At 41.3% G+C, this 26,833-nt stretch overlaps 1 pseudogene; it reads right to left on the bottom strand.

Annotated features, from left to right (window-relative positions):
* LOC139357682 (heterogeneous nuclear ribonucleoprotein K pseudogene) overlaps positions 1–24,797 on the bottom strand; it is a 41,927-nt pseudogene extending 17,130 nt beyond the window's left edge.
* Positions 24,798–26,833: the final 2,036 nt, after the last annotated feature.

The following is a 26,833-nucleotide window of genomic DNA, read 5'->3' as shown; positions in this document are numbered from 1 at the left end:
GCAGATACAGAGGAAATACCAAGAAAACTAAAACTAGAACTGGACACTGAAGATACGATTGAATTGCTGCAATCTCAGGATCCAACTTTAATGGATGAGGAGTTGCTTCTTGTGGAAGAGCAAAGAAAGTAGTTTCTTGAGATGGAATCTACTCCTGGTGAAGATGCTGTGAACATTGTTGAAGGGACAACAAAGGATTTGGAATATTATATAAACTTAGTTAATGAAGCGTCAGCAGGGTTTGAGAGGATTGACTCCAGTTTTGAAAGAAGTTCTACCGTGGGGAAAATGCTATCAAACAGCATGGCATGCTACAGAGAAATCCTTTGTGAAAGGAAGCATCAATTGATACAGCAGACTTCATTGTTGTCTTATTTTAAGAAATTACCACAGCCACCCCAAACTTCAGCAACAACCACCCTGATTAGTCAGCAGCCATCAACCTCAAGGCATAATCCTCCACCAGCAAAAAGATTAGGACTTGCCGAAGGAAGGCTTAGATGACCATTAGCATTGTTTAGCAACAAAGCATTTTTTAACCTTTTATTGGTACATAATAGTTGTGTATATTTATCAGGCACATGTGATATTTTGATATATGCATACAATGGTGTAATGATCAAATCGGGGCATTTAGGATATTCATCATCTCAAATATTTAACATTTTTTGTGTGTTGGGAACATTTCAGATCTTCCCTTTTAGCTGTTTTGAAATAAACAGTAAATTATTGCTAACTATAGTCACCCTACTGTGCTAGAATGTATTCCATCTATCTAACTGTATGTTTGTGCCCATTTACCAACCTTTCTTCATTCCCCCATCCCCTTCCTAGCCTCTGGTAATATTGTTCTACTCTCTGTCTTCATGAGATCACTATTTTAAGCTTCCACAAATGAATAAGAACATGCAATATTTGTCTTTCTCTGCCTGGCCTAGTCCATTTAACATAATGACTTCCAGTTTCATCCATGTTGCTGCAAATGATAGGATCTCATTCTTTTTATGGTTGAATAGTATCTCATTGTGTATACATACATCTCATTTTCTTTATCCATTCATCCTTTGATGGACACTTAGATTGATTCCATATCTTGGCTGTTATGAATAGTGCTGCAATAATGTGGCATTAACTTCATGTAGCATAATGTTTACTAACCATTCCCATAACTCAGGCAAGTTTTCCTTCTAGAATAGTTGGCTGTAAGGTAATACCTCCAAGATATTGTGGATATGGTTCCAGACCACTGCAATAAAGTGAATATTGCAATGAAGCAAGTAACACAAATTTTTTGTTTTCCCAGTGCATGTAAAAGTTACGTTTACACTACACTGCAGTCTAGTATAGACTACGTGGGGGTGGAGGGCATGTCTTTGAAAGATTGATTTATTTTCCTTTGCATAAATATCCTGTAATGGGATTGCTGGACTGCATAGTGGATCTCTCTTTTTTTTCTAGATTTTGAGAAATCTCCATACATTTTTGCATAATAGTTCTACTAATTTACATCTCCACCAACAGTGTATAAGAGTTCCTATTTCTCCACATACTCATCAGTATTTGTTATTTTTGTCTTTTTAATAAGAGCCATTCTGAGGTAAAATAATATCTCATCTGGCTTGGATCTTCATTCCTCTGATAATTAGTGTTTTGAGTGCTTTTTCATATACCTGTTGGTCATTTGTATGTCTTCTTTTGAGAAATGTCTATTCAGATCCTTTGCCCGCTTCTTAATGAGAGCAAAGTATTTCCTAATTGAGGTGTATGCATTGGGTTTTTTAGACATAATGCTATTAAAAACTTAATAGACTACAGTACAGTGTAAACATAACTTTTATATGCACTGGGAAAACAAAAAAAGTGTGTGACTTTCTCCATTGCAATATTCACTTTATTGCTGTGGTCTGGAACTGAATACACAATATTCACTGAGGTGATCACCGTACAGCCAACTATTCTATAAGAAAAATTTGCCTGAGTTATGGGAATGGTTAGTAAACATTATGCTACATGAGGTTAATGCCAAGTGTCTCACGGGTCTTTTAAGATTTAAATAAGCCGGCCAGGGGCAGTGGCTCACGCCTGTAATCCCAGCACTTTGAGAGGCGGAGGCAGGTGGATCACAAGGTCAGAACATAGAGACCATCCTGGCTAACGCGGTGAAACCCCGTCTCTACTGAAAATACGAAAAATTAGCTGGGCGTGGTGGCGGGAGCCTGTAGTCCCAGCTACTCGGGAGGCTAAGGCAGGAGAATGGCGTGAACCCGGGAGGCGGAGCTTGCAGTGAGCCGAGATAGCGCCACTGCACTCCAGGCTGGGCGACAGAGCGAGACTCTGTCTCAAAAAAAAAAAACAAAAAAAAAACAGATTTAAATAAGTCAATGAATAAAGAGTACTGCATCTGTTTGCTTGCTCATCTTCTTCCTTTTACTTGCACATCGATCCTACCCTGAATATTGCCATGGCCAAGGAAACTATTTAATTCAACAGACCTATACCCCAATATTAAGTGATGCCATCTGTAAGTAAATCAATACATGTTTCTCTTTTAATTGAAGAAAAGCCAACCATAGTTATCCCAGGAGTGAAAGTTCAATGTTGTTTGTTTACAAAATTGAAAGTAAAATATGCCCAAAGCATCTTTTTTTCATTTTTGATCCTTTTATTAGGAAATATTAGCAACACTTGAAACTGTGTTGATGTTAGTACTGAGAGCATATTTAAGAAGGAAAAAGGGAACTATGTTTAAATATTCATTGAAATCTTCCTAACCTACCCTTGACTTTCTTCACTTTCATGAGGTTGAGGGAAGGGTAGGAGTTTCAGAGATGGCTCAAACAAGAACAACTGCACCACAGACTCTGGAAATTTCTGAACTTAATATTTGAGGTCAATATAGAAGGTCTAGAATATGAAGTAACTCTTAAGGCCATTCATCAAGAATCTGAATCATGGGTCACAAAGCTAGTGTCCTGGAGCAGGTCATTTAGTGGGTGAGTTTAATTGATCGTCTAGCCTCTCAAGGATATCATGTCTACTCTGTATTCAGTGACTTTCATGGAGTTATAAAAGAAAATTGTTGCTTGGTGACAAGAAAGCCAACTTTAGTTCTAATACTGGAAGTAGAGAGGTATAAGAAAGCAATGGCTTATTCAGAGAACATAACTTGTGGATACATTAAAGAATAGAGAGTGCATAGGGATAGCTGGTATCAGTGGCACACCAGAACTTCAGGTATGCTGGGAATGTGATTGTAAACTTAACTTCTATTTCAGTCCCCCATTCCAACTAGTGATAAAAATTTAATCTCATAATATTTTCAGTATATTGGGTTAAGTAAAAATGTATTATTAAAATTAGTTTCACCCATCTCTTTTTATATTTTTAGTGTGGCTGTTAGAAAATTTTAAATTACATATGTGGCTCATATTATATCTCTGTTGGACAGTTCTGGTCTATGTTATTTAGAATACTTTATTGCTGGAGTAATACAGTGGACTGTAAAAACTGGTGAGCTGTAAGATGTTCTAGTTGATGTCATTTTTTTTTTTTTTAATATATACAGGGTCTAGTTCAGTCATCCAGGCTGGAATGCAGTGGTTTGATCATAGCTCACTAATTCTAGGCTCAAGCAATCCTCCTGCCTCATTCTCCCCAGTAACTGGGATCACAGGCATGCACCAACACACTCAGCTTTTTTTAAAAATATTTTGTACAGATGAGGTCTCACTATATTGTCCAGGCTGGTCTGGAACTTCTGGGCCCAAGCAATCCTCCTGCCTTAACCTTCCAAAGTACTAGGATTACAGATGTGAGTCACAATGCCTGGCATATGTCAAAGTTTAAAAATCAAAATAGGCTGGGTGCAGTGTCTCACACCTGTAATCCCAGCACTTTGGGAGGCCAAGGCGGGCAGATTACTTGAGGCCAGGAGTCTGAGACTAGCCTGGCCAACAGAGAAAACCCTGTCTCTACTAAAAATACAAAAAAATTAACCAGGCCTGGTGGCACACACCTGTAATCCCAGCTACTCAGGAGGCTGAGACATGAGAATCATTTGAACCCAAGAGGCGGAGGTTGCAGTGAGGTGAGATTGAACTACTGCACTCCAGCCTAGGAGACAGAGCAAGACTTTGTGTCAAAAAATAAAAAAAAATAAAAATAAAAACTTAATCTCAACTAGTTTGGCTATGTGTCCCCAAACCCCATCCACCTATGATACACACATTCTCTTTTCTAGAGATTATGTGTAAGTTCCAGAAGATTTTCATGGTGACAAAGCTTTGGAGAAAGAGGACAACTAGTCTTTGCTTGTCATACAGTCATGCAAGTATGCATTGTGACCATCAATCATTCCATGTGATGCTCAGCCCTTAACCTGGTGGGTCATTGCTAGGTTATAACCATTTGATGGCCCCTTCATGTATGTCTCTTTGTGTTACACCTATGCCATGGCCAATGTCATAGGAAATATTCCCATGGGATATGAGTACGTTGTACGGCTAGCTAAAGCCCAGCTACCTTCTAGACAAACTATGCAAATATTTGCTCCCATGACATGCTGAAGTCTTGCCACCTTTTATAGTTCTACCCAGGAAAGTTGTTACAATAAGTTGCATGATTGGTCCAATTATTTGTATCTTCCTCTACCCATACCTTTTGCCATATGACTTTGTACTTCCTCCCACTAAAGGGATAGATTCTCTCTGTTTCTTGACCTTGAATTTTGCCTCATGACTTGCCTTGGCTAATCAAATGAGATTAAAGAAACAGTGTGCCAGCTCCATGCATAGGCCTTGAGAGGCTTTGCATGTTTCCATTCACTTTCTTGCACCTCCGCTATAGCCAAGAGAAGAATATGCCCAGGCTATCTCACTGGTCTGAGGATGAAAAACATGTGGAGCAGAGCCAAGCTTCTCTAGTGAGTCCAAGCTAAATCATCTGATCACCCGCCAACACAGAGACATGTGAACAAGCACAGCTGAACTAAGCAGAGTTCAAACCAAGCTCAAACCAATCAATTTCAGCCAGCCCCATCCAATCCACAGATGCAGGAGTTAAGTAAATGCTCATTGTTTGGCATGCTTTGTATGTAACAGTAATTAACCAGTATAACACCAGAGTTCCTACTTACTGACAAAAGCTCAAACTTATCTACTGGTTTTTTTTTTCCCCCAGAGATAAGCAAATGGTAGACAAGATGTAAAGCCCAAAGAGATGTCATTTTCTACATTTTCGTCTTTCCTCTTCAATTCTCCTCCTCTCTTCATCCAGGTTGTAGCTAAAAGCTTTGCCCTCACTCATTATTTAGTCTCTTTGAGACACAGATTATTTGTTTTAACTGCATTCTATTGTGTCAGCCCTTCTATAAGACAGTAAGCATGAAATTCCTTATCTGAATGAATGGAGGCTAAAAGTATAAGGAATGGGAGGTGAAGGCATATTGGGCTTCTGAAAGGATGGTCCCTCTTTCATACAAGGTACATTTGGAGGGTGTATCATCAAAAGAAGTTTCCCCCTCCACCCTGAGGCAGAGTAGGAAATAGCAGAGATTTATCTCAAGGGTACTGGAGGGATCCTCAGTCCACAAATGTCTTCCCTGCTTGCCCGTATTTGAAATCCAAAATTCCTCATTTCGACTTTTGTCCTTTTGCATATCTATTTTTGTTCTTCAACATTCCCAGATGATGATAATATCCCAAGTTTTTAGCAGAGAATAATTCCCCCTTGAGTAATAGAAACAGCATCATCTGAGATCAAAAGGCTCCATCCTGGGTCTGCCACTGGCCAGCTGGTCAATGTGCTAAAGTCAGTCCATCTTTTGGTGTCAGATTCCCTGTCTATAAAATAAAAGGTCTGGACTGCTGTTCTTTATAACCTTAAAATCTCAGAGTCCTAAAACACTGTACCCTATAATACAACTGAGAGATTGTTCTAAAGAAAAGAAGATAAGATAGATTGAAAAGAGGATGGGGAAGGAGTGAGTGTGGGGATACAAAAAGGCAGGGTTCAAGCAGGGTGTTGTTAAAAGGGAGGCTAGAAGGCTCCATATTCAAGCTTTGCCTATTTTCTTATTTTATCACCATCTGCTTCACCTCTCCCCACTCCATCCCCTTGTCTCCAGCTGCAAAGACAGGTGTGCAACCCAGGGACCCAGATGGATGAGTTTACACATGACACCTATTATGATGGCAGCTCCAAGTTCCCTCCCCGCACCTTTTTACCCCACCCAGACCACTCTCCATCCTTTGTGGCCTGTATATCATCTTCATAGGCTCGGGTACTAAAAACCAGGAAATTATTAAAGCCCAGGTCTGGCAATTCCACTGAACTTGACAGCTCATAAGGAAGATTCATTCTAAATACATTCCGATCAGCTCTGTCACCTTCCCTTCGTCTGAAAGATAGGAGCTAGTCACACAAGGAAGAGAAAAACCTGGCTTTGTCATATCAGCCACCTCGGCGTACCTCTAAGGCTATCAGGGACTCCTACTGGGTTTCTTTGGTATACAACCCTCAGAGGAGGAGCTGGAATTGTAAATCCTGGTAGCCAGTCCTCTCACCTTGCAACATCTCTTCTTTAAAAGATACTTTTGAAGAGTTGTGTGTACTTACATATGGCTTGCTTATTTCTTGTAAGTAATTGACTAATTTTCTGTCAGTTCTTAGTCACTTCTTAAATTGATGTTTTAGCACTATTTTTCCTTTGAGAGTGGTGTGTCTTGATTTTATTTCTTAGAGTCTATGTATTATAAATGACCGTAAGCTTCTTCACATCAAATGTAAAGAGCAAAAGTCAAGAAGATAAACAAAGCCAATCAATTTTTAAGGCCACCTATCCAGTGGTGTTCTAACTGGTATATGGTAAGGCACTTGATTTTTTTTTTAATGAGTGAATGAATGAACAAACCCTCACTACAAGTAAGATCCTAACTAGAAGTTTGTATTGATCAGTTGCTGTTGCATTACAAACAATCACAAACACCATTGTGTCATACAATATTCAATGTTTATTATTAACGTATGTCTGGCTATGCCTCAAGTGTCTCATTCTGGGGATGAGGCTGGAGGAGCAGCAGCTACCTAAACACATTCTTCTTGGGATCGAGTTCAGAAGCTCCTTGCGGGGTGAGTAGAAAGAGCAATACCTCTTCAAGGCTGAGGCTCAGAAATGGCACCTTGTCACTTCAATCCACATTTCACTGGCCAAAGCAAATTGTACAGCCAAGTTGAACATCAATGTGTGGGAAAGTCATCTTCTCCCACGGAGGACGTGGGGGGAAGGGAATGAATATGTGCCCCAAAATAACCTAATCCATCAAATACTCCAAATATAAAATGGAAGCGACTGCAGCTGCCCTGGTTGATGGTTGAGACAAGCCAGCCCAGAATCATCCCTCAAATCTCGTTTCTCTCTCTTACCTCCTATGGTGTTTCCTGGGCTACTTCATCAGAAACGAGGGCTCCAAAGGACACAACTTTACAATAAAAGCAAGTACTTATATATTCCCTGGATATGATACTGCAAGTACCACGTTCACAAGTGGGGTGTGAATTCTAGGCTGAGATAACAAACAAAAGATGCTTTTAAAACATTTTCTCCCTAGCTCTAAGTACCATTCTTAGGACATTGTATGTAGGTGATAATCAATGTTTCCAAAAAGGTGAATAAAAATCAGAGTGAAAACATAAATTTAACAGTCACTTGGCTAAAGAGTGTATAAAAATTTCAGCTAGTTTTATAGTTTAAATTTATCACAAACACAATTGGTACTTATAAAGTATACATATAAAGTTAAAGAGAGCTTGTGTGCTTCTTGGAGCCCTGCCACGGCCGTGTGAACAAGTTCAGGCCAGGCTGGTGGAAAATGAAAGACCAAGTGGCAGCGTGTCTAACCAAGGCCACTCTAGACCAGCAACTATAGCTGGTTTACTTCCAAACGTGTAAGAAAGCAATGCCAAGATCTACAGAGCTGCCTACCTGGCCCACAGCTAACCATGGATGCATCAGTGTATCCAATTGAGACCAAAGGAACTATTCAGCTGACTCATAGACGCATGAGCAGTAATAAATGCATACTGTTTTAAGCCACTGGGTTTGGGGTGGTTTGTTGCCTTAGCAATAGACAGTGGATGCAGCTATAGCTGTTTTCTTGCTATCTTTATGTAGGTGCTGGAATTGGTTATAAAGAAAGACAAAGGAAGTGATAAGAATATAAAACAAAGTTAAACTGGAAGTTTTAATTGAGATAATGAGATAAGATAGCCCTCAGCTACCAAAAGAGGCTGTGATATATGCCAACGAGTAAATACTTCAAAGTAGAGGTCCTAGAAACTCCTTAGATATCACCAGATTGAGGGCATAAAAGAGTACTGAATAGAGATGGAGAAATGTTTTTGTGAGAATTATTTTCTTAGAGCATGTTCTCCAGGGGCTATAGTGGATTGCCTGCTTCTGTCCTCCAATACAGTGTGAGGGACTTGAATTGGACCATTTGGAGGCTTGACACATTGAAGACATGGTAGATTGGTGTCCACCTCAGTCTTACTCAGGAAATCCAGAGCGCAAGAGATGAGTTGGTGAGTGCTATAGTATTGTAGCCTGGAAACTTGCTGTATTTTGTGATTGGCATATACTCTTAATTTATACTCTGGAAGCAGATACTAGATTCATGGAATAGCAGAGGGAGTAAGCAACTACTGAAATAGAATATATTTGCCTTGGTCAATGGTTCTCAGCCATGGGGAATTTCACCCCTCAGGAGACATATAGCTATGATTGGAGACATTTTTGGTTGTTCCAACTTGGGGAGGTTCTACTAGCATCTGGTGGGTGTGGGGCAAGGATGCTGCTAAACATTTTCCAGTGCATTGAACAACTCTCCACAACAAAGAATTATCCAGCCCCAAATATTGATAGCACCAAGGTGGAGAAAACTGGCTTAGGTAAAGGTGATGTTTGGGATCACCAAAGAATGCACAAAAAGGTCCCATGAGAGAGTCAGCTTTCAACACCTGCCAGGCTGAGAGAGCACAGAGCCATCCTGGGTGCATGCCAGTCATAGAGGGATATTCCTAACCTCTTTACCTCTTCTAGCTGCCCTCCTTCTACCCTTTATTTTCCAACCCTTTAGCACCATGGTGGTGGAACAAAAAAAAAAATGTAACTACAGTAGCAAGAAGGGAAGGAGGCGTAGTGGTATATGCCTGTAATCCCGGCTACTTGAGTAGCTGAGGCAGGATGATCTCTTGAGTCCAGGAGTTTGAGACCAGCCTGGGCAACATAGCAAGACCCCTTTTCAAAAAGAAGGAAAAAACGCCAAGATTTAGCTGCCTGGATGGCCTTGAGGCAATCTTCTGTGATGCTTTTGGGCATTGGGGAAAGGAATAAAAACAAAAAAAGAAAGGAGGGAAGATGGAAGTGTAGTGTGTAGAAGGGGATAAGGAAGAAAACACCCTTATCCATGAAAAGTGACTAGTTTGTAACAGGCCCCAGCTGGAAAAGGAGAGATTGATTGTGAAATTGGTTTTGGAATTTGAAATACTCTACTGGACTGATCATTAGAATTATTCAGTTGAGACTGTGTTTATGGCTTAATGTAACCCTAGGTCTCCCTAGAGTGAAAAGAAATGTTTTGGAATTTACTTGAAATTTTATCTAGAGCCTTCTAAAGGGATATTGAGATGAAATAAAGTTGCTGATTGCACCCCCTGGGTCCTGCTTGTTTTATATACTCATTACCTTAACAGTTGCTGAATAGCCACTATGAAAGCTGGGAGCTGTCATATATATCATCTCACTTAATCATCAGAATTGAAGAACGCATGTATTTTTCTCTTAGTATTTGAAGAGGCACCATTATTCTTACTTTACAGGGAGAAAATCAAGGCTTAGAGACGTGAGGTAACTTGACCAGATGGCACTTCAGGGAAGGGCTGGATAGTGGTGCTGCTAGTGGGGAAGTACAGGAGGTGGTTTCAGTGATACTCATTTTGTTAAAGCACATTCATTTTCAGAATCCTGGAATCCTACAGAGAGGCATTTAATAATATATTACACTCTTTTGTCAGTGTGATCAGCTAAGAGAGACAGAAACAGTAAGAGTTTTTAATGTGCTGCACATCAACAGGCTCCAAAAAAATTATTTACAGCCAATATTTTCTAGGTATGGGCAAGCGGAGAGAGGAATCCAGGGCCAAGTCCTGCTCCTTAATGACCCAAATTAATCTCTCTGCAGCCAGTTGAGTTAGTCGGACAGATGTGTGTCCTCTTTCCCTGTGGGCTGACTGAAGACTTCTTCATAGCACTTTATATAAACCTATGTTACATTCCCTGTCACATTGTTTTATAATAATAATTTTTTAATTTTCTTTTGGCCAGGTAGGCAAGACTCCTTAGATCTGAGACTTTTTTCACTTTATTCATTTTTTATCTTGTCGCACCGAATACATAGTAGATACTAAATGAGCACAGAATAAGTTATTGAGCTAAAATCCTTGTCTTTGGCCAGACCCAGTGGCTCACGCCTGTAATCCCTGCACTTTGGGAGGCAGAGGCGGATCACCTCAGGTGAGGAGTTTGAGACCAGCCTGGCCAATATGGCGAAACTCGTCTCTACTAAAAATACAAAAATTAGCCAGAAATGGTGGCTCACACCTGTAATCCCAGCTACTTTAGGAAGCTGAGGCAGGAGAATCACTTGAACCCGGGAGGTAGAGGTTGCAGTGAGCCGAGATCACACCACTGCACTTCAGCCTGGATGAGAGTGACTCCGTCTCAAAAAAATAATAATAAAATAATAAAATCCCTGTCTTCAAGGAGCTTACACTGTACATGGAGAAGCGTGTAAAAAGGCTGTTGTAAAATAGTACAAATGGCATAATTTCTGTTTAGAGATACATATATGTTAGTACAGAGACCAAAAATAATATCTGAAAGATTCTGCACTAAACGGTTAACAGTGGTTACCTTTGTGAGGTCAAATTACAGAAACTTTCTCTTTCTGTAGAACACATTTTGAGAAGGGTTTATAATATGTAGAATTATTTTAGCTATTTGATATTTAGTCAGAAAATGTAAGATACACATAAGAGAAATGAAATACTGTATATAATACAAAGTTGTATGTGACTAGTTTTAAAATGTCAGCATGCAGCAAGCATGCTAGAATTCAGGTAGAACTCGAGATGATGAAACTCTAGACGATGGAACTGCAGACAACAGAACTCCAGAAGATGGAACTCCAGAAGATAAAACTCCAGATGATGGAACTCCAGACAAAGAACTGGGGTGATCAGGGAAGCCTCCAGGAGGAGGGCTTTGAAACTTACACATTATTCAGGGTTTTGAAATAGACTTTCAAAAAGCATCCAAGTCCTGATCCTTCCGTTTAATCTCAGGATCTTGTTATTGCTTTTAGAAAAGCCAGCGCCATCTGTTTTTGGAAGCTGGCACCCACACCCGGCTGCTAATTTGGAATCCTAAACCACTTTAAAAATTAATGGCTTTATAAAAGGTCTACAACTGCCTCTTAAGAGTTTAATATCATATTTATAAACTCAGTCTATATTGAGTTCCAGCATATTGCAAATAATTTACAGTGTTGTCCTGCACAGAGCATAACTAATGTGGATCCACAGCTGTGCAGATAACTTTTCCTATCAACAGATGATGAACTCTAAGCGGCCCCATTTGGATGTGGGAAAAGAGTCCAGATTTTTAAACCTGCATTGGTGCCACTGGGAGGGAATTGCTATAGCAATGGCTTCCCTTACCTGGAAATCATCTCAATAGTAAAAAATACAGCCAGCTTTTTTTCTGCTAGTTATTATACCCAGGAAGAGTGAGCCAGTCATGAAGTATTAATATATCACCTGCTGGTCAGCTTGCACAAACTCTTTCTTGAGCAGTCGATAGTTTGGGAAGTGGGTCAGCCAGCTAAGGGGCCCTGAAGTCAAAAGGCAAGGTCTGGAATGGCAGAAGGGGTGAAGTAAAGTTTGGACCTGGGTCAGTTGCTATATAAGGATTACACATATTTGTGCCTTAACATCTCTTTAGTAATTTCTTGGTGCATTTCAGGATCCTAGAAACCAGGTCTGCTCTCTGCAGGTATGAAGTTCTTGCCTCTGAGGTCCTGGTTCCTGTGCAATATTCAGTCTACCTGCATATCAATAGTCCTACTTATAGTGACTCCATGGACAGCTTTTGGGGGAAAGGACCAACGGTATACACACTGCCACATCTACCGTTTTCTATTGGCTAAAGCAAAGTAAAAGCCACGTTGGAATTCAAGGATCAGTAAAACAGACTCTCTTTCTTGGTGGGAAGAGCCCCCACATCACACTGCCAAGAGTACAGACACAGAAAGATGTGAAGAATTGGGCCCACTCTGTAATCAATCTACCACACTGAGTGTGATGGAGAATTCTAGCTGTCCATCAAAATCCACTCTCCCTGCTTCCATAGCAAAAGAAATGCAGCCAGCCATGTAGATTACATTGCACAGCCTCTTTTGCAACTCAGTGTGACCTAGGTGACTACGTTCTTATCGTGGACTAACTTTTCACTAATGGAATGTGAGCAGAAGTGACATGTGTCACTTAAGATTTCTGAGAATGTCTTCTGGGAGGCTATAGTCCATCCTTTTGTCAGCTGGAATCTTGATGTAGCAACAAACCTAGCATCATTTTATTTATGCAGCTGATGACGATGTCCCTGGAGATAGAGGAGTAACAACTTACAAGAAACTTGGGTTCCCAAATGACCAAGAGAAGTGGAGCTTTTTTCCTGACCTGAATTGCTCATGTCAGAAGTAATGTGCAAAAGATAAATATACTTTTGTTCTTTAAACTACTCGGTTACAGCCTACCCTCACCCAACAAATACACTGGGGCAACTGAAGGTGCAGTCACCATTCATTTAGAAAACGAGGTCAACGAATACTTCACTATGGTATTTTCTGGAAAGAATCAAAGTCAGTCCTAATCCCTCCCTCCTCAGCCCCTCCATGGCCCACAGCCTCAGAGGGAAAAATAAAGCAATGATCTGACTACTTGTTAAGAGGATTTCAGTTAGGAAGGTGGGGAGGAGAGCTGTCACTCTCTATAAACACTTTGTAAATATACTCATTCATACTAGGGTTTTTCTCATCTGATGAACCCACGTCACAAATCTTTAACCTTTGCCTGAAGTACTTCTGACCATAATTGTTAGGGCTTCCTGTCACAGGGGCATTGAAATTCTGACTTTACAGCTCCTTGAAGGAGGATGGGCCACCAGCTATATTTCCCTCCCAGCTGGTATATCTCTGAAAATATTGAAGAATGGTGGACACTGACTTGAAGAGTGATCAGAGCTTCCAAATTAAGAGGCACATCATTATTGAAACTTAGGGTAGCCTGCAACTAAACAGAAGGACCCCATGGCTCCTCTATGTTACAATCTTCAAAGAATTTCTTATCTCTTTTAAAATTAAATCTAAAACCTCTGACAGGAGCTATTAATACAAGGCCCTGAATGATCTAACCATTTGTGGCTGCACAGCCTCATCTCATCCACGTGTCCTGATTGCTTCCTGCCTCTGCTCCCACTGGCATGGGCATTCCTGTTTCTCTGTTGCATTTAGTGTCCTGCACTCCTCTCTGCCTGGACAGTTTTCTCCAAATTCTCTGCCTAAGTCCTATCTATGTTTCTGATCAATGCTACAATGTCAGTTCCTCTGGGAAGTTTTTCCTCACCCCTCAGACCAGGATAGAGCCCTCTTTCTGCCTTCTGATGGGACCTTTCTTAGCACTGCAACAATTATACTTAACTAAGTATTTCTTTCAAGTTGAATACTAGACTCGCAATCCCCAGAGGACAGGAACCATGTCTCCTTTCCTTACTGCTACTTGCCGGCACCTGACATAGTATAGCAGGCAGCCCTCAAAAAATACTGAATGAGCTCATGCATGTAATCCCAGCACTTTGGGAGCCCAAGGTGGGCAGATCACGAGGTCAGGAGATCAAGACTGTCCTGTCTAACCTGGTGAAACCCCGTCTCCACTACAAAAAAAAAAAAAAAATACAAAAAATTAGCTGGGCGTGGTGGAAGGCGCCTGTAATCCTAGCTACTCAGGGGGCTGAGGCAGGGGAATTGCTTGAACCCTGGGAGACGGAGGTTACAGTGAGCCAAGATTGCGCCACTGCACTCCAGCCCGGGTGACAGAGTAAGACTCTGTCTCAAAAATAAAAAAACAAACAAAAAAACCAAATGAATAAACATATAGATAAACTAATGAAGGGGAAGTGTCAGAAAGAGAAAGAAAAAGAGAGACAAGCAGACACAGGAAAAGAAGAAGCAGAGAAAGTCAGTTTGCTACCTGATAGAATGGCTCACATGCCAATGAGACACTGGAGGCACACCCTCCACCCCGGATCCCAGGAGAGCTGCACAGCATCTCTCCTCCGTGTCCCACTAGTTGTTTCAGATGTTAGCCAACTCATTTCATTCTCCTTGGAGAGATGCATCCGTGAGGAATCGGAACGCACCTTACTACACATTCCCTTTTAATAGCAAACATGGTGAATTGAATCAGCGGCCTGGACTTAGGGACAAATTGCATTTGGAAATTGTATTTATGTATCAAAAAACTAATTACCACCAAGTTCCACTTCAGTAGTACTTGATGATTTCATTATTGGACTTAGTTGTACTTCTATTCAGGATAAGAGTTTACTGTCTTTTAATTGATCATGGAAATTGAAGATACAAAAATGTGAATGGATACAAAACCTCTTTCTTTTGCTGATTTCTGGCCCACGGAAAACAAAATAGCCTCTCACCACTTTCAGGCGAAACATATAAATATTTATCCATCTTGAGCAATCTTTTGGGATCTGCTAGCCTCAAAAGATTTGGTATGATACTTTGTACCTGCTTTCAGAAATTTACCTAAATGACACAGGCTTTCAAATCGAAGGTGCGCACTTTCACAAAACTACAAATGCCTTGTTCCTACAAACATCCCGTGTTCTTCCTCTGAGATAAGAAGTGAGGCAACGGAAGACACACTTCTTCATGACCATTTGATGAGGGAATTGCTGCCACTGTCTGCAGTCTCAGTGCAGCTCTGTCTGCAGCTAGGATAGGAAAAGCTCATGGACTCACCCGGCAGGAGAGTCGCGGTGGGACATCTCACCCACTCACCGAAACTGGGAGTGGCAGGGTCTGCCATCACATTAAGCCACATCTTAATGAAGTAAAACACTGGATTATCCCTGGTAACGTTTCTGACTTGTCACTTTATAGAGGCAGCAAAAGAGGGCAGCTGGTGTGGCAAGCAAAGCAAAAGAAACCTGAACTCCCAAAATCTAACAAAAGATCCCCAACACCACCTACACCCAGAAAGAAGGAACCCCTTTGTCTGCCTTAATAATAGGTTTTGATTTCTTTTTCTTTTTCTTTTTCTTCTTCTTTTCAAAAAACTTGGTCATGCAGGGCTCTGGGTGTATTTTTAAAGTGGTGACCTTCTTGCCACCTCTATCAAAGGAGAAAAGGTTTGCTGGCTGGCTGGCTTGTGCGCTTCCCTCTTATGACCAAACCCCCAGTTCCCTTGCCTCTCACATCTTTCTGTCTTTCTAGTGCCTCAGTGACTCGTGTCTCCTTAGCCTGAGGTCTATGCAGTTGGTCAGTTGGAGAATGAGAGTTTGTAACCTGCAGTGTGCAGAATCCAAGGGCCAACAGGCAACTAGGGCATGCTTCTCTTTAGGAGATAATGTTTTGGCAGGGCTCTTGTTCCAGTCTGGTTGTGAATAGGCTTCATTTCCTGGTTCCATCACATCTTCCTCTCCTCAGAGGAACTCGGATACTCTCTAATTCTCTCTGTGTCTCTTTGCCTCAGTCTTCATTGTGTTTCTGTTCTCTCTCTCTCTTCCTCCCTCCACTTCCCCTCATTTTGTCTCTTTCTCTTTTTCTTTCTCAGTCTGTGTATCTGTCATCTGTCTTTGTCTCTCTCTGTGTCTCTATTTCTCTATCTATAGATCTATATACCTATCTATCTCCCTCTCTCTTCACGTCTCTTTATCATTGGATAAGCAAAGCCCAGATACCACCACCTGTTCAGGCTGAGTTGCCTCTCCACGGCCTCCCTGACATATTCACAACTTAATGCTTTCCGGTGCCTTCCCTCCCTTTTCCTGAGAGATCTCCCACACTGGCCCATCTTGCTCCTGGGCAGATACCAACCCTACTCCATGCATTTTTCCTTCTCATGCTCCACAGCTTTCCAGTTTTTCATAGTCGTGCTCCTGACAGCCTTGATGACTTCCTCCTGAAGGCTTTTCTGCATTCCTCCTGCCTTCTTCCCTCCTCTTTCTCTACAGTCGCTCCAATATTTCTTTCTCTAACCTGCTTCACTAAGTAACCCATCTGGGCACTCAGTGCTCATTGTTTCTCAAGAATCCTGATCAAACCATAAAGCAGTATTAACTTATTCCAGTGCAAATCACATGTGTGCGTTTCTAAACTTCGTGTTTGACAGGATTGCTCAATTGCTTCTGACTAAATCAGACAAGGAAATTCCCAAAGCCACACTCATTTGAAAATGAGAGATATTGCTCCTTAAGCTGATAAGCAACTTCAGCAAAGTCTCAGGATACAAAATCAATGTGCAAAAATCCTATATGTACAGGCATTCCTATACACCAATAACAGACAAACAGAGAGCCAAATCACGAGTGAACTCTCATTCACAATTGCTACAAAGAGAATAAAATACCTAGGAATCCAACTTACAAGGGATGTGAAGGACCTCTTCAAGGAGAACTACAAACCACTGCCCAACGAAATAAAAGAGGACACAAAAAAATGGAAGAACATTCTGTGCTCATGGATAGGAAGAATCAATACTGTGAAAATGGCCATACTGCCCAAGGTAATTTATAGATTCAATGCCATAACTTTCTTCGCAGAATTGGAAAAAACTACTTTAAAGTTCATATGAAACCAAAAAAGAGCCTGCATTGCCAAGTCAATCCTAAGCAAAAAGAACAAAGCTGGAGGCATCATGCTACCTGACTTCAAACTATACTACGAGGCTGCAGTAACCAAAACAGCATGGTACTGATATCAAAACAGACATATAGACCAATGAAATACAACAGAGGCCTCAGAAATAACACCACACATCTACAACCATCTAATCTTTGACAAACCTGACAAAAATAAGAAATGGGGAAAGGATTCCCTATTTAATAAATGGTGCTGGGAGAACTGGCTAGCCATATGTAGAAAGCAGAAACTGGATCCCTTCCTTACACCTTATACAAAAATTAATTCAAGATGGATTAAAGACTTAAATGTTAGACCTAAAACCAATCCAGTCGGTTCATGAACTATGGTGCAATCAAGGTTTATTTTACACTATACAGGATGAAAAGCAGCGGGAGGTGGGTGGAGGCAGGTGAGAGGGAGCCCTTTCTGGGAAAGGTGCGTTCTCCTTTCTACACCATTTGCTTCACTGAGCTGCACTTAAAATCATTACACAGAAGCATATATTTAGGGTAAAAAAAAAAAAGTCCAAATGCAAGAGGATTTCCAAACATGGGGAAAAAATGCTCCTACCTAACATACTGAAGAGTTTTCGTTAATACTGCCCCACCCCCCCACTCCTTCCTCTCACTGGGCCTATGAATGCAAAGCAAAACATTTTAGGGCACTCATTGGTATTTACCCAAAGAAGTTAAAGACTTTTGTCCACACACAAACCTGCACACAAATATTTACAGCAGCTTTATTTAGAATTGCCCAAACTTGGAAGCGACCAAGGTGTCCTTCAAAGGGTGAGTGGATAAACAAACTCTGGTACATCCTAACAGTGAAATATTACTCAGTGCTAAAAAGAATGAACTATCAAGCCATAAAAAGACATGGAAGAAATGTAAATGTATACTACTAAGTGAAAAAAGGCAATATGAAAAGGTTATACACCGTATGATTCCAACTACATGACATTGGGAAAGGGCAAAATTATGGAGACTATAAAAAGATCAGTGGTTGACAACCAAAGCAAAAATAGACAATTAGGATTACATTAAGATAAAATGCTTCTGCACAGCAAAGGAAACAATCAACAAAGTGAAGAGACAACCCACAGAATTGGAGAAGATACTAGCAACTATCCATCTGACAAGGGATTAATAATCAGAATATATAAGGAGTACAACCAACTCAATAGCAAAAAAAAAAAAAAATCCATTTAAAAATGGGCAAAAGATCTGAACAGACACTTCTCAAAGAAGACATGAATGATGAATAGGTATATGAAAAATGTTCAACATCAATTATCATCAAAGAAATGTAAATCAAAACCACAATGAGATACCATCTCACTCCAGTCAAAATGACTTGTATAAAAAGACAAAAATAGAGCTGAGCGTGGTGGCTCATGCCTCTAATCCCAGCACTTTGGGAGGCTGAGGTGGGTGGATCTCTTGAGGCCAGGAGTTCAAGACCAGTCTAGCCAACATGGTGAAACCCCATTTCTTCCAAAAACGCAAAAATTAGCCCAGCATGGTGGTGGGCACCTGTAATCCCAGCTACTGGGGAGGCTGAGGCACAACAATAGAATCACTTGAACCAGGGAGGTGGAGATTGCAGTGAGCCGAGATTGTGCCACTGTACTTTGCCCTGGGTGACAGAGTAAGACTCTGTCTCAAAAAAAAAAAAAAAAATGACGAAAGTAACAAATGCTGACGAGGATGTGCAGAAAGGGAAACCCTCATACGCTGTTAGTGGGAATGTAAATTAATATAGCCACTATGAACAACAGTATAAAAGTTCCTCAAAAAACTAAAAATAGAATTACCATAAGACCCAGAAATGCCACTACTGGGCATATAGTCAAAAGAAAGGCAATCAATATGTCAAAGAGATATTTGTACTCCCATGTTTATTGCAACACTATTCACAATAGCCACGATACGGAATCATCCTAAGTGCCCATCCACAGATAAATGGATAAAGAAAATGTGGTATGTATATACTATGGAATATTATTCAGCCATAAAAAAAGAATGAAATCCTGTCATTTGCAGCAACATGGAAGGAAATGAAGTCTATTATTTTAAACAAAATAAGCCAGGCACGGAAAGACAAATATTGCATGTTCTCAATAATATGTGGGAGCTAAAAAAGTGGATCTCATAAAGATAGAGAGTAGACTGGTGGTTACCAGAGGCCAAGAAGGGGATGGGGGAGAAGAAAGTGAAGAGGGGGAGAATAATAAGGTATTTATTGCCACTGATCTGTGCACTTAAAGATGGTAACGATAGTGAATTATACATCTATATTTTACATCAATTTAAAAAAATTTAAGATTAGTGGTTGCCTTGAGAACACATGGACACAAAGAGGGGAACAACACACACCAGGGCCGGTTGCAGGTGTGGAGTGAGGGGAAAGAACTTAGAGGACAGGTCAATAGGTGCAGCAAACCACCACAGCACACGTATACCTATGTAACAAACCTGCACGTTCTACACATGTTTCCCGGTTTTGTTTTGTTTTGTTTTAAGAAGAAATAAAGTTTAAAAAAAAAAAAGGATCAGTGGTTGCTAGGGTTTAGAGGAGAGAGAGATGAATAGGTGATGGGCACAAAGACATTTTATGGTGGTGGAACTATTCTATATGAAACTATTATGGTAAATATATGCATGTCTTCATAAACTTGCCCAATCCTGTAGAATGTACAACACCAAGAGTAAGCCAGAATGTAAACTATGGACTTTGGGTGAATATGATGTGTCAACGTAGGTCCATCGATTGTAACAAATGTACCACTCTAGTGGGGGATGTTGATAATGGGAGAGGCTATGCATGTTGCAGACAGGGAGTATATGGGAAATCTCTGTGCCATCCTCTCAATTTTACTTTGTACCTAAAACTGCTCTTTTTAAAAAGTCTTTAAATATGAACAAATAGGAGGTCACTCAGAATGATGTGCAAGTCAAAAAGTCCCATATAGTCTCTGACTAGAAACTGTTGGGTCCAGTAAATGCCTACAGATGGAATCCTGGAATATCACTATGCTTTATAACATTTATATTTAGTGTGTTTTGAGTTCATTTTATTTGAGTGTGTTTTTGCTTTAAAAAGTCATCATACCGGCCTGGCAAAGTGACTCACACCTGTAATCGCAGTACTTTGGGAGCCCGAGGTAGGAGGATCACTTGAGTCCAGGAGTTTGAGACCAGCCTGGGCAACTTAGTGAGACCCCATCTCTACAAAACTAATGAATAAGCAAACAAAAGTAGCCTGCCATGGTGCCATGTACCTGTAGTCCCAGGTACTCAGGAGGCAGAGGTGCAAAGATGGCTTGAGCCTAGGAGTTTGAGGCTGCAATGAGCCAAAATCACACCACTGCACTCTAGCCTGTGTAACAGAAAGTGAGACCCTGACTCTAAAAAAAAAAAGAAAGAAAAAAAAGAAGTCATTGTAACAAAAACGGGAATCTGTTTAAAAAGTGAAATAACTTTTCTGGAGCTGTTGTGACAAATTGTCCTTAGCTGAACGGTTGTCACGCAAGATGAGTCTGTTGACCAGCAGCTGAAGAGGGAATCTACAATAGTCAGGGGCAGAGTGGGGAATACAAGGGAAAATAGGTAATGAGAAATGCACAGCGCCAAGCTACCAATTATCTGAAAAGGAGGCCCCTCCCAACTAAAAAGCAGGGCCCCTTGTGTCCCTGCTTCACAAGGCAGGGAGAACATCACTGGCTCCAGAAAGCTGAGTATGAAACCACAAAACAGTAAATAACATCTTCTGCCCATGAGAGGCCTCTCTGTCAGCCACACTTGGTTGTTAAATTTAACCCACCTGTGACCGTATCCTGTGGCCCTAATCCCACCCAGTTATCTATCAAATGCAAACTGTCAGTCATCAGGAAGACTAGATAAGAAAGTGTGAACAACAGTGGAATTCTGTGCCCACTGGAATTAACAGCATTGCATAAGACACAACAAGCTGCGTTACTGTTTTAAAGTCAAATCCCAGAAATGAGACCTCCGCTAGCCTGCATCGTGCCTTTGGGTAATTTTGAGAAAGGTGCTCAGTCTGGGAAAGTTCACTCAGATGTAGCACCGAGACCAGATTCAGGGCTGAACAAATGAAGCAAACCTTCCATTTCAGCCCTCGTTCACCTCTTACTAGTCTGAGTGTTTTTATGCAGTGCACAGAATACACATCTCTATGCAGCAGCCCCAGCAGAAAACTATACAATGGAAGAATGGAAAACCCAGTCTGCAGACTACTTATCTCAAGGAACATTCAACAGTCACTTATATTTAAATTCCAACACACAGAGGATTCTGGAGTCAAGAGATCAGGATCATATACATGGTGAAACCCTAACGGAATGTATAATCCTGAGCAAATCACTTCTCTTCTTTGTCTGACCTCAATTTTCTCACCTGCAAATAGAGGAAACTGAACTTGCTGACCTCTTCTGAAGATACTTCCAGCTCCGGTCTTCAGGTCTCTCAGAGGAACTGGCACAAAAATGTGGAGGGTACCATTGTTTGCAATGACAGCAGTTTTTTTAACAGGATAAAGAAAAAAATCGGCCGGGCGCGGTGGCTCAAGCCTGTAATCCCAGCACTTTGGGAGGCCGAGACGGGCGGATCACGAGCAGGAGATCGAGACCATCCTGGCTAACACGGTGAAACCCCGTCTCTACTAAAAAATACAAAAAACTAGCCAGGCGAGGTGGGGGGCTCCTGTAGTCCCAGCTGCTCGGAAGGCTGAGGCAGGAGAACGGCGTGAACCCGGGAGGCGGAGCTTGCAGTGAGCTGAGATCCGGCCACTGCACTCCAGCCTGGGCGGCAGAGCGAGACTCCGTCTCAAAAAAAAAAAAAGAAAAGAAAAAAATCCTCACCACCACCCAGATGTTCATCAATAACGGATGGAAGTAAGTAATAGTACATTTATGCACTGTAATAATTTGTAATATTTTTAAATAAACCATTTAAATCTATAGTTAATGATGTAGAGCAATGCCTGATATGTAGTGTTAATTTTTTTAAAAAACAAGCTGTAGAAATATATAAAGAATATGATTTAAACACACAAACATACACACACGCACACACACGCTTATTTTTTATTTACAATGATCGTGTAGGGTAAACACAAGAAACAATTCACAGTTGTTACTTTTAAAGGGTATGATGGAGGGGGGAGGGGCAAGAAGGGAGTCTGTCACTTTTATTTTACATCCTCTGTGGCCCTTTATTTTAGGTTTATCTAAATTTATCTTAAAAATCGTAAAACGTTTCTTACAAAAGAGGCTTACGCTCTGCACCCTGCTGTGAACAGATGCCAGGGACATGGTGGCCCACTGCTACTTTTCCTCCCTGTCTCACCCCTCAAATGTTACAATGGCTACAAAGTAAGGTGTTCACAAAAATTACATGGGGGAACATTTTTTAAAACCAGGGAACATTTTTTTAAACCAGTAACAATGAACACAAAATAAAATCCGCTCCTTCTACCGCTGTTTCAAAATTTCCACATTAGTTTTTACAAGCCCTTCCCTACACCCCCAACACTGTTTGTGAGGAACTAAAACATTGTATCTGGTGAACAGCAAAGGTTTCACTACACCTCAAATGCTAACACCTGTGAAGCAGAGGCATGATGGCTTTTTAAACAGAAGCAGGTTAAAAAAAAAAAAAAAAAAAGATGCAGGACTCCTTCAGTCCTTCACTAGTATTAGTTAAAACTTTCCGGCCGGGCGCAGTGGCTCAAGCCTGTAATCCCAGCACTTTGGGAGGCCGAGGCGGGCGGATCACAAGGTCAGGAGATCGAGACCACAGTGAAACCCCGTCTCTACTAAAAAAAAAAATACAAAAAATTAGCCGGGCGCGGTGGCGGGCGCCTGTAGTCCCAGCTACTCAGGAGGCTGAGGCAGGAGAATGGCGGGAACCCGGGAGGCGGAGCTTGCAGTGAGCCGAGATCGCGCCACTGCACTCCAGCCTGGGCAGCAGCGTGAGACTCCGTCTCAAAAAAAAAAAAAAAAACTTTCCAGAAAACTGTTTCATACTGTCTGCAGCAAATACTGTGCATTCTATATCTGGTCCTATGTTCTTAAATGATAATAATCTAATATTCACCTCCTTCCACAGGCTCATCAGTTTCCATTGAAGCTCCAACTCATGATGGATTTGTTTGATTCACTGACCACCTTTGCCAATAATAGATCCAACCAAATCTTTGGGAATAGTTCCTTGTGTAGTAATAATAGGTCCACGATATGAGCCACAATCCCCTGCATAGGAATAACTATATCTGGAGCCACTCTGTGGCTCCTAAACCATGTGCCATTCTGATGCGCTCCACGTATCTATTGCAGAGTCCCAAGTTTCATCAGCATTGAAGCCAGCCATGCCATGTAACCATCTCCAGGTCTTCCTCTTCTGTCATAGGCCCTTATGTCTCCTACCCTCAGTGGTGGTAGTGAAGAAAGATGAAGATTCTCAGCTTTGCTACCACCCCAGGCACCTTGTCCAAAAGAAGGAGGAGGTGGTCCTCAACAAGGACTCATGTCATAATAATCTCTTCTAGATAGTGGCAGGGAATGCCCACACTGACTGGTAGACATTCTGTCAAAAGCACCTCTTCCCTGCCTGGGAAACCCCACCAGGCATCTAAGGTGGCCATCAGACATCATTGTAAAACCACCATAATGTAATGATGTTACATCATGTAATGTAATAGGTTACACCGTGAAAATTGGGATTATAAGGCTGTGCACGTCCTCTGTAGGAGACTCAGACATAAGATCAAGGATGATTTTATGCACTCTACAACTCCATAGCTTTTCTCCAATAAGAACAACTCTGTCAGTGGAATGAGGACAGCATTCCTGGAAAAGCTTGATTGTTGTTTGAGTGTTCTCCTGAAGCTCTTTGATTTTAGCATCTTTGACCTCAATAATTCCTCCTGCCAGATTCTGATGAGTCAACAGCCTCAACTCACAATCAAAGTTGCTTCCTTTATAATGGTGGTACTCTTCCAAGGTAGGGATGATTTTCTTCCGAATTTCTCCAATTGTGTCAATATCAGCACTGATACTCAGCATGCACTTGGGGCCACTGCCCTCTGGGGCTAGAACCCCGGCACTGTAGTCTGTACAGAAAGCCTTAATATTCTTACCTCCCTTTCCAATCACTGTCCAAGCATTCTTGCTCTGAAATACAACACATAATTCAGCCATCAGTGTTTCTAGATCTTTTAAATGCTTGTCCCTCTTCCATATCTTCTGCAAGGCATTTACCAAATTCACCATTGGTTTCAGTGTTAGGGAAGGTTTCCTCTAGCTGTTCAGTTTCCATTTCTTAAATCGGCGTGAAATGGACACATCAATCTATAGGCATGTGGGACAAACGTGGGACACAGGCAAGATGCCGAGGTCGGTGCAACAGAGAAACAGGATAATGACTCCTCTGTGACTTTCTGAATTTTATCATAAGCATTAATCACATTGGGAATAAAAGGAGACAATAAAATGTTTTAAGTTAGGTAGTCAACAATTAAGATCAAAACATACAGGAGGGATTGCTAACTCTGAAAACTTTGTTCCGTTATTTAGATATTTGCTTATTCCAGGGTCTGCAGCATTGCCAGAAGCACATCTAGTGGGGTCATTTTTATGACTCAGTTTCCTAAAATGCTCTCGCCTCCAGGTTCCAGCTCAGTGCCATCCTCCTCACCTTCTCCCTGTGGAAGATGAGGCACCTCACGGTATCCTGATTTTCCCTCTCTTTGAAATAGCTTGAGGGTTTCTCCAAAATAATGGCTCTTTCTTCTAGATATTAATTAAGAAGGCCAGTTGCAGTTTCACTTAGAATCATAAGGTCCAAACTGAAAAGCCTAACTTCTCTAACTCCACAGAGAGCAATAAAATCCTCTCTGCGGAGACTTAATATAAGCAAAGAAAATTCATCTGGAAAGGTGAGGCCCATCAGTCAGCAGGAAGCTACAAATCCCGCAGCTGGTACAACTCGGTTATTGACCTCCACTGTAATCGTATCTGTTTTCTGTTGAGAATGAACTAAATTCCATCAGGCTGGGCTCTCAGGGTCTCTGTTCTCAGTTCAGGATGCAGTGACCTGTGCTGATGTCTCCTAGGGTAAATCTATTTTTTAATCATCTCCTCTATCCTGCTTTCCCTATCTCCTAAATGGGAGATGCCTATCCTTAGCACTGCTGCTTTTAGAATTGAGAAGAAATCAATCAGGAATGACCAAAACACAATGTGTCTATAAAATACAACAAAATAATCACAGCTATTACAATGTTTAAAATCCACCAGGGCCTTCAAATCACTTGGGAAAGCATTTTATATGTGAATATAAATTATACCATCTGCTGCTCTCTCCTAATGTTTAAATCAGATCACTGCCAAATCCAAGCATCAAAGAAAGAAGAAAACTGAGTCCATTTTTTTGTTTTCTCATACCTTTGAGCCTCTTCACCTCATTGCACCTCCCTTTGTCCTTCTAAGATGTAGGTTTTCCCCAAGGATATTCAGTGAGATCAAATTCACAAGTGATTGGCTTTAAAAAAAAGTAAATGTATAACCTCCAACACAGACACCCACACAAACTAATCCTTGAAAGCACCCTCCCAATGTTGAAAAGAATGGGATTTGGATTGAAAAGAATGAGATTTGTGGGGGGGAAAAAAAGAATTTTTGAAAAGCAACCAAACTAGACTGGGCTCAGTGGCTCATGCCTGTAATCCCAGAACTTTGGGAGGTCGAGGCGGGTGGATCACGTGAGGGTGGGAGTTGAGACCAGCCTGGCCAACATGGTGAAAACTCGTCTCTACTAAAAAAATACAAAAATTAGCCAGGCATGGTGGTGCACGCCTGTAGTCCAAGCTACTTGGGAGGCTGAGGCTGGAGGATCACTTGAACCTGGGAGGAAGAGGTTGCAGTGAGCTGAGATTGTGCCACTGCACTCCAGCCTGGGTGACAGAGTAAGACCCTGTCTCAATAAATAAGTAAATAAATAAATAAATAAAGTCCTGGTCGTCAGAGGGCTCACCAACTGTAAGAGATGCTTTCCTTACCATTTGACCCAGCCATCCCATTACTGGGTATATACCCAAAGGATTATAAATCATGCTGCTATAAAGACACATGCACGTGTATATTTATTGCAAAACTATTCACAATAGCAAAGACTTGGAACCAACCCAAATGTCCATCAATGACAGACTGGATTAAGAAAATGTGGCACATATACACCATGGAATACTATGCAGCCATAAAAAACGATGAGTTCATGTCCTTTGTAGGGACATGGATGCAGCTGGAAACCATCATTCTCAGCAAACTATCGCAAGAACAGAAAACCGAACACCACATGTTCTCACTCATAGGTGGGAATTGAACAATGAGATCACTTGGACACAGGAAGGGGAACATCACACACCGGGGCCTGTCGCGGGGTGGAGGGAGAGGGGAAGGATAGCATTAGAAGCTGTACCTAATGTAAATGACGAGTTAATGGGTACAGCACACCAACATGGCACATATGTACATATGTAACAAACCTGCACGTTGTGCACATGTACCCTAGAACTTAAAGTATAATAAAAAATAAAGAGATGCTTTCCTCTCAATTCCTTTCTTGCTCAGGGAAATACTAAGATACACCTAGACTGGGGATGTTAACACCTCATCAGCTTCCAGGTCACAAACACAGTGAATCACGCACACAAGGGAGGATCAGAAAGCAAGAAAAGATTTCCTGAGGAATACGGAGGCCAACCCTAAAATGCAGAACCAC

The sequence above is a fragment of the Macaca nemestrina genome, chromosome 12 (assembly GCF_043159975.1).
Source record: "Macaca nemestrina isolate mMacNem1 chromosome 12, mMacNem.hap1, whole genome shotgun sequence".
Taxonomy (NCBI): Eukaryota; Metazoa; Chordata; class Mammalia; order Primates; family Cercopithecidae; genus Macaca; species Macaca nemestrina.
Note: the sequence above shows the minus strand (reverse complement) of the source record. Positions and strands in the feature narration are given on the sequence as shown.